This window comes from Sinocyclocheilus grahami, unplaced genomic scaffold, assembly GCF_001515645.1.
Source record: "Sinocyclocheilus grahami isolate Dianchi unplaced genomic scaffold, SAMN03320097.WGS_v1.1 scaffold169.1, whole genome shotgun sequence".
Taxonomy (NCBI): domain Eukaryota; kingdom Metazoa; phylum Chordata; class Actinopteri; order Cypriniformes; family Cyprinidae; genus Sinocyclocheilus; species Sinocyclocheilus grahami.
Genome location: NW_015505348.1, coordinates 1,283,201 through 1,292,995, shown reverse-complemented (window position 1 = coordinate 1,292,995; position 9,795 = coordinate 1,283,201). Strand labels below are relative to the sequence as shown.

The window sequence follows — 9,795 nt, the reverse complement described above, 5'->3', positions numbered from 1 at the left end:
ATATATATATATATATATATATATATATATATTACAATTAATACCATAGTCATATATATCTTTTACTATAGAAATTGTTCACAAAATGTCCTCTAATTAATTCATTATTCATTATTCATTAAACATTGTAGTTTGAGTTTCCTTTTGAGAGCATTAATGAGACCTAAATGAGCCAGTGGGAAAATATGGGCTGTAGGTCTTAAAATACTAAATACTAAAATTCAGATTAATAACAGAAAAACAGCAATAATTGCTATTTTGAACAAAAATAAAATACATGCACCTACTAGCATCTATTCCAGCATCTTTATCCCAGAGACTCTTCTCAAGAGTAATGTGTGTGAAGACCAAGAAGATGAACTCGGCTCAGTGAGACGGACAGTTACACATTTATATATTTCCATCCCATCTCAATGGCAAAGTAATTAATCTGAGATTGCGCTTCACTCCAAAAGACATGTAGTACAATGATCAGCTCGTATTGATTGACCCCTAGAGGACGATGGAGAGTTGATTGGCATCCGTCGCCATCAGAAAACATGTTCTGAACAGCCATGTGGGGAAATTGCTTGTTCCTCTTCATCCTTTCAATGGGATCAAGGTCCACTAACCCCATGTCTGTTTAGGAAAATTAATCTGTTGAATATAAGAAAAGGCTATTAATGCAATGGGCTTTGGTTTAGAATGGGGCCACATTTATTGATCAGAGGTCAAATTCTTCTATTAGAATAGTGTCAAGTGCCATCGGTCTGCTTTATACACGCATAGATGAAATTGTGGTCTGTCTAAATAGACTGATAACCATAAGCAATATGATACAATATTGAGGGAACAATCACAATTCATCACGCCTTTGGCAATCAATAGGAGTTGATAATGAAAATTTTTCTTGAATATTTCTAGGTTTTTAGGTAATGCAAACATCAGACTGGCTTGTATGAATCACCTGAATTGAAATTGTTACAAAAGCAAAAAGATGTATCCCTCCAAATGTCATTATGTGATTAATCACATGTTCTCACAGCTTCTGATTTCCATGTAAAGGCAAACTTATCGACCTACTAAATTATATATATATATATATATATATATATATATCCATCACATGCTTTCAGATGGAGCAGCATTTAATACACAGAGCCATAGATCACTGAAAACTATGCAATATCGTGCAAGCTGCTTAGGGCCCTGAAACACCAGGGGGCCCCCTTGCTCTCAAAGATGATTTCATTTTAGTTTAAATAATCTAAATCATCTAAACTGTTTATGAATTTGGCCAGCGGTTATGAAAACATGAATGATCATTTCTTTTAATGCGGTGCGCTGTCGCCCTTTCTACGTAAAAATCAGTCAAGTTATGTAATGTGAATGTCGTACAGTCTTGCTCGAGACAAAAATGAGTTGAAAGCGTACCAAGCCGTGGAAGAGACAAGCGCTTTCCGCAAGCACAATTCAACATGGAGTGAAACACGGACAAATGCATTTTCATTCATTCGTTCATAACCACTCATACCCCACCCAACCGCTTGATTGATTTTCATTCATAGTATTCATAGAATTCAGCTAACTATGAAATATTTTGCAATAAGATGATATCTAAGATTTTTTATTTATTTATGTATTTATTAATTGTTTACCTTATTGGAATCGAAATTAGGAATTGACAAGAACTGGAATCATTAAAATTCAAACGATGCCCAACCTTACCCATACGCCACATTATTTTTTACTGGCACCTTTCTATTCACACTGTTTTAAACCCTTTCTTTTCTTTTAAACCTTCACTTACCCTTCTTTGCTTTTGCCCTTCTTAAAAACAACCACATAATCTTATACGTGAATATACTTTTCAAAATTATTTATAAAACAGTTGCTCCTGGCAACAGGGATAGGTGGTATGTTTGCTTAACATAGCGTCAAACATGACAATTTATGAGACTAATACCATGTTTTGCTTCAAAATCACTATATAGCATCAGTCGTGTTTGAAACAGTTCGCTTCTGTGGTTCCATGGTGCTTCTTATCACAGTGAGGCAGAAAATATTTTTTCTAATAATCTTTACTGTGATACAAGCTATGTCAATTAGCGTTGCATTGCAATTTTGTGCTTATTGTCTTCCACGTTTCATCAGTCAAAGCGTCTCTATCTGCATGTTATTCAGCTGTAGTGATATCTGATGCATTTGTCGATATAAAAGATTTCCTGGGTCTCACTTGTGAAACAGACATTAAAGTACACGAGTGTTAGGATTATGGTTAACCCGGCTCCATAATGCTCACATCATCTTATTTTGGGTAAAAATAGAAAAATAATACTAAAGTACTTTGTAACGCAGTAACTTACTCCTAACTTTACTCTTACTCGAGTCATATTATTTTTAGTACTAATACTTGTACTCAAGTAATTTATTCCTTAAGTAGCAATACGTTTACTTAAGTACAATTTCTTAGTACTCTTTCCACCACTGGAAGCTTGTCAGATACTGTCTAGAGTGCGTGGAATGGTGCGCTGTGATTGGTTGAGCAGATGTATCGCATTCTGCAGAGAAGGGAGACTGGCATTTGTCGCAGTTTGGAAAGATAGGGAGAAAACATGACAGAATAGCACGGTGGATATCGCATTTTGTGTAAAAATTAAAAATTAAATTTTCAATACTGACCAGATACAATACTGATTTTGACGGGATCAAAAAAAAATTTTAATCGTGTTTTGGAGCCATATATATACATACACAGTATATATATATATATATATATATGATGAGTTCAGATGCAAAAGCCTCTAAATGCCATCTGAAATTTTCTTCTAAAATGAAAATTTTTCTCAGGCTCCTATGTTTATGTTCAGTTATTTCATTTTAATAGCAATGAAAAGAACTATTCATTGCCATTACAGTTAAACTACTGAACCTACACATGAGAGCCTGATGGAAAAAAAGCTAATTTTAGAATACAATTTCAGACGGCATTTAGAGGCTTTTGCATCTGAACTCTTCATAAATATATATATAATCATTGTAAATTAAATAATAAATACATTCATATATAGTAATGTATAATTAATATAATATATATATATTTCTTTTGATATATTCCATATATCAATCATATAAATCCATATTTATGTATTTTAAATATTAAATATAATATTAGATCATTAATTATATTATATTTCGAATTATTCAATTAATTATTTAATTTAGTTATATTGACATAAAATTAGTTAATATATAAAATACACAAATATATGCTAACATATTGTAATAAGATTATAAATATATAATATATTTTTAAAAGGTATTTAAATATATTTATCTATTCTTATATTTTACATATTAAATAATTAAAATCAAATATATAATATTTATAAAAGAAAAATGTAATTATATTAATATATAAAACATATAGTATTTATTTATGTCAATATTCATTTAAATCACTTTTTAAATCTGAGCCATAGCTTCAATCTCCAATTAAAATCAATCAAATGTAGTCATTTAAAAGTAACCATGACAGGAAACATCCAGAAATGTTATTCTTGTGATGGTAAAGAGGAGCAGAGCTCCGAGCTTTGACTTCCCTATTAAGAAAGAGAGACATATTTAATGAGTGGGAAAGCCTGCTCAAGCATTAGAAATTCAATCCTGCCCATTACTGGCGTGATGAAGCCGAGCTAATGGAGCAGGACTCCAGGTACCCTCATCTAAATGAAGAGGTGGAACTAGCAGGTTTTTCCCTTTCTGAAGTGTCTCTAATGCTTACATCTAATAGCCATTACCTCTGCTTTAAGGGGACCGAATGTGATGATGACCGTTGGAAAATAGGAAATAATTTGTCAAAGGGCTTGTACGGACAATCTGAGGACAGAATTTCAAGAGTTGGTACAAAACATAAATAGGAATCATGCTAAACACAGTTAACATTGTATTTATTATGATATTTATAATGTCTGGAAAGTTTATGGAAGAGTCTATGGAAATTCATGGTTAAGGTTTGAGAATCCTATATGGGCCATTCTACAGAATTGGTCCAAACTGCTGTCCCACAACCAAAAAACACATTTAATACACGTTTAAGTATTCAAATCTTGAATGTTTACTAAGAACCTTCTATTATCTATTGAAACCCACAATAATATTTAAAGTATTAGTAAGCTTAATATATGTATAAAAGCATCATTTATTGGGTACTTTCAATTGGGAGGTGGCTGTCCTGAACCCTAACCCCTAAATTTCAACTTATAAAAATGATATTGAAATATTTTTCATTGTTGTTTTTAAAAGTATCTTGTTAATTCTTTTAAAAAGTGAAGTTCAAAAAGAAAAGTATATTTTCTTTGTAAATTATGAAACTTTATATTAAAAAAATGTGTCCAGCATTTTCACGTCACTACCGAAATGTGTATGTTTTAGTCTATTGGCCGAAACTACATCCCTATATTTATGATCAGGAAATATATAGGTGTCACTCTCTCTCACAGCTACATGGTGAGTAGATAGGTCTCATCATTTTGAGGTAAATGTGTTCAAAAATCTGAAAAATCTGTGTAACTTTAAGAAATGTCACTACCGAACACCTTTTTTCTGCAATTAAGCACACTTTTTTTGGTAGTTATTCCATAACATTTAGTTTTTATATGTGTACCACTGTTCAGAACTGTGCTAGCTAACCATGCGCTGATTAGCATCCTTGAGCTAGGTTCAAAAGTATCTCAAATTGTCACTACCGACACATTTGGTGGAGTTTCGGTAGTAACATTTTGGGGGTTTCTTGGGTGTTATCCCATAGAATTGTCACTACCGAAACAGTCACGACCGAAACATGTTATCACTGTTTCAGTAGTGACAAAAGGGAACACATAATCCTCATATTTGGGGGAAATAAACACAATTTGAGTACAGTTTAGTACAGCAAACTTTTGTATTTTAGTACGTTTTAGTAGTGTTATAGTATGCAAGTTAGAATTCGGTAATAAGATGTGGTTGTTACCAAAGCATTACTGTCACTACCGAAAATGTGCTGTCACTACCGAAACATGGGATGTTTTGTCAAAAATAAAGTATACTCAATTATCAACTAAGATGTTTTGATAGTTTTTGGTTCAATGTATATTCAAACTAATGAATCCTTAACTTAGAAATCAGTATTATTAACTTTTTGCCTTTTACAAAAAAAAATTGGATTCAAAATACAACAAATCTCACACATTAAATTACACTTTAAATATTGTTAAAAAATTTAATTGTTATTGATTTACCTCTGAAAAAATGTAATAAAATAGCAAATATATATATATATATTTACAATGTAGATTTAAGCAAAATCTTAAAAGGTCAATATAACCCTTCTAATTAAATTATTATTACTGTGTTTCAGTTGTGACAAATTTGGGGAGAGGACAAATATTCCAAAACGTTCTGAAAATATAATATGAGAATTAACTGCACAATTACTAAATGTGTACCTTGGATATTATACAATTTCCATACATACTAATTTTTTGGAAAAATACTTTTTTTTCCCGAAGACGTTTCCAACTCTGACTTTGCACCAATCCTGTAGAATGGCCCATAAAATAAAACAGGAAAGAATAACAATTTTTAGTTTAGAGTGTGTTTAAAAGCTAAAGCTCTTTTTTTCTCCATTGGCCGTCCTTCAATTATATAACAGTGTCCTTTAGATCCCTTTGGGATTCTGTAACAACAACAGCAGAAGAATCGTCTCATAAACAAGTTTTTATCTGTCAGACAAGATGGCACAGTCCTTCGCTCTGAACTCACAACAGTCCTCTGAAGCCTCTTCCTGGCAAACAGCGCACGACGCAACACCTTTCCTTTCCATCGTAACATTCGCTCACAATGCAGGGATGGCAGCGCAGGACCCTCAGGATAGGACGTAACAGTTTTCAACACTTCCTCCAGCTTTGGGCCACAGAAGTGGTTTTTGCGTGTTTTTAGAGAGTGGGACGGCGGGGAGGGGTGAGACTGAAAACAAACGGACCCACTCGGACACTTTGATCTTCGTTTCCTGGCAATTATTTACGTCTGTTTCTCACGAATCTTTTTTTCGCTCTCTTGCGCTTGATTGTGGCTCGCTTCCCTCACTTTTCACCCTCGAACACAATACAATTTCTCTTTAAAAGTTTCTGGCAGGAAGCTATAAAAACACCTCAGTTGCTGCTATTATTTGAATGGAATATAAAGTAGCTCCCAGCAGAATATTGTGCTTTAGATGTTTGATAACCCACTATAAATATGTATCATACATTAATATGTAAACATGTATTATGGTTATTCCTTACATCATGGGATATTTTTGAGTAAACATGAAATAAAACTAAACAACAATAACAATTAATAATAAAAGAGTAAAAATAAAAAGAATTTAATATAATTATAATAATAATAATATAAATAATAAATAAATAACAATACAAATACAAGTAGATATAAACAATTAAAAATAAAAAAGAATTAATTATTATAAGTAATAATTAAATAAGTATAAAAATAAAATGTAAATAATTTAGGAATAAATAAATAAATAACAATAATAAAAAGTACAAGCAGATGTAAAAATTATAGAATAAAAAGTATTAAAATAATTAATTATTATAAGTAATAATTAAAATAATTAAAGAAATAATTAAATAATTAAATAACAATACAAATTAAATAAATATAAAACTAAAATAAAAATAATTTATAAATAAATAATATAATGAATAATTAAAATAAATAAACAATAAAAAAATAAATGACAATAATAAAAAATACAAGTAGATAATAATATTAATAAAATAATAAAAAATATAAAAATAATGTAAAATAATAAATATTAATTAAAATAAATAACACACAATTAAATAACAATAATTGATTTTAAGGTGTATTTATTTTTCCTTTATTTAAAATTTTATTTATTTAAAAAATTAAGTTAATTAATAATTACAATAATAAAAAATCATTTAAAAATGATCTTCCAAATCTTACGATGTGTTTGTGTTTATTATTATTGTGTAATATTCATTTTAATATTATATAATATACAACATCCAATCAATTCCTGAAGAATGAAATACATTATTTCTACATTATTTATCCTGCTTCACTCTGAATATCGTCACATTACTAAAGTAAAATGGGTTGCAAATAGCAATTCACATTGCTATTTAAACTAAAATTGCAAGGTCAAATTAAATGGCTAAAAATCCAGTAATCTGCAAAACAACACAACGATTTGACTTTAATAAGCTGTCCGGCATCCTAAATATCATGTCAGCATAAAATTCAGTCAAACATATCCTCACATTAGCATCCAAGATGCATTGTTTATTCAAAAAATGAATTCATAACCTTCATGTTTTTTGCTGAAAAGCCATGGAGGGGTATGAAAAGAATTATAAAGGGGCAGGTCAATCGGTAGCAGGACCTCCAGAGAGGGGCCATTAATCTGAGGCCTCCCGTCGCACCCGTAGCCTGACCGGCGTGACCACAGGCCTGTTCCCTTGACCCACGCACAGCAGAGATCTGCTGAAGAGGCAGCTGCTAAAATGGCCATTTTGGAGAGAAACAGGAATAATTGTGGCCTGTGTTGCTGGAGCAAAGTAAAAAGATGTCATTTAAGACCCCCACTGCTGAGGGGCAACCCTTAACTTTCCTCTAGTCTCCAAAAGCATGGTTTTTGGGTATTGCTGAGGAGTGAGTATGTGCATCAGAGCATGATCTTACTTGTGTGTGTGTGTGTGTGTGTGTGTATTCTTAGGAAACATACATACCGGTTACATATATACCATGAATGCACATCTCTGGTTAAGAGTGTCTGCCAAAAGAACAAACATAAATGTAAGTTTCTATATCATGCAATGCATTTTGAAATATTCTGGTATTTATTTTCAAGATAATTGTGGTCAATTACACAATCAAATTTTAATTTCTGTTAATTATTGACAGTATGAATTGTTGAAAAGATTTATAAAACATTTGTCTGAGATGCATAGATTCACCATGGTCAAAAATGTAATTAAATTATGAAGTGAAAAGATTTAATTATGATTATTTATTTCACAGCCCAGTACGTGTACACAATATGAATTTCAATACATTTTCAAATGTATATTACACACACACACTACTCCTTGGTAACATATATAAGAATTAAATATAATATCTTATACTATGCAATGCATTTTGAAATATTTTAAAGACAAAGAGATCTACTTTCTGAGACATGGCCTTGACTGACTCTATGAATTGAATCTATGAATATAAAAACTATAAATAATACTGTACTATAAATAATAATGCTTAAATTAATAAACACATTAATTAATACACACATTCATATAAATATTATTTTTTAAATCCAGCAATTAGATTATTAAATTATTGTTTATCAGACATTCAACCAAGAAAAAAAATTAACTATCAGCTACAAAACTGTATTTTGCGTTATTTTAGGGTTATTTAACTAAAAGTATTTAAATGTAGAAATGAAATACATTTAGAAATATATATTTTAAATATCATTTATAAAAAATTATATTACAATATAAAACATTGAAATATTTTATATTTAATATTAAAATTATTTTGGTCAAACAAAATGGGATTTGCTCAGCAATTAAATTTTTTTTATGATTATGTTAATAAAACATTTATATGCAATATATATATATATATATATATATATATATATATATATGATTGTTAAATGCAAAAACCTTCATTCTTTAGATCCAGCCTCCCAGTTTCAATCACCTGTCATCCATCAACAGATCAAATCCTCATTCATTCATTTCTTTCCGCTCTTGTTAGTGTGTTATGCCTATTCCAGCAGAAGATGGCCAGTGTTTGGGGGGGAATGAAAGATGAAAGGCATGTGGGGGCTTCGGGCGAGACGTGTTGTGTTTTGGAGGGAGCAGTTGGGAGTCTGATGACAGAACGGTCTTTGGGAATTTAAGAGTAGCTTGGAGTGAGCTTTTCCCTTTGGATGACGGCTCCAGGAAGAAAGGCTTCTCTTTTCAAAGGCTCTGGCTTTATTTATATTACACATTTTCATCGAAGGGCTCTTTCAGAGGCAGACGGCTTTTTTCAGTCGCCCAACACGGGTTTTTTTATGTTTTATCACCGACCGTATGTTTGTTTCCGGATGAGCGGCCTTTATTTCTTCACAACTGTCCGGCAAGAAACAAATATGCAGCAGAATTGGGTTCTTCTCTCACGTACACTCTTGTGAACAGTAAACACTGATTAGCTCCAGTCACAGCCCATCCGTCATTAGCCATTATTAGCTCAAGACGGCTAAATGATAAATTAGCTGTCATTCAAAGCAGCCACATCATTTAGGACTGTTTCATTGCTGACAAACAACAGTGTCAAATGACCGTTGCCCCCTCTGAGGGAATCACAGTCCCTCTGGACTAAACCGGCCAACGGATTTGGTGCTTAATAGTGAACAAGAAAAATCAAAGCGAGAGGCGTTCACCTGTTCTTACCTGTCAGTTAAATAAAGTGCAGAATGAAAGCCCCGATGAGTTACTGTGCTTCAAATCACTCCTGCCATCCATTGTTGTCCTGCTAAAGACTGATGAGCAGCAGTGTGTAATTGAATCATGTAGCACATGTCAAAACAGGAAATGAGGTCAGAGGAAATGAGTAATATGAGGAAGTCTGGTGACTTCTCTTCATTAGAGATGCAAGCAGGGTACAAACTGTACTTTTTGTCACATTTGCTAGCAACAAAAAAATGTTGTTTGTGGTTATGCAAGTATTTTAGAATATATATATATATAT

At 31.7% G+C, this 9,795-nt stretch overlaps 1 long non-coding RNA gene across 2 annotated transcripts in view; it reads right to left on the bottom strand.

Moving 5' to 3' along the window:
* Positions 1-7,391: 7,391 nt before the first annotated feature.
* The window catches only part of LOC107593361 (uncharacterized), a 17,715-nt gene continuing 15,311 nt past the window's right edge, over positions 7,392-9,795 (bottom strand). The window contains exons 3-4 of one of the 2 annotated variants that reach the window (XR_001610072.1): positions 7,779-7,822; positions 7,392-7,597 (exon numbers count right to left, since the gene is read on the bottom strand). This is a non-coding gene — a long non-coding RNA (uncharacterized lncRNA). The remainder of the gene's footprint in view (positions 7,598-7,778; positions 7,823-9,795) is intronic. The other variant, XR_001610071.1, reaches the window with a different exon arrangement.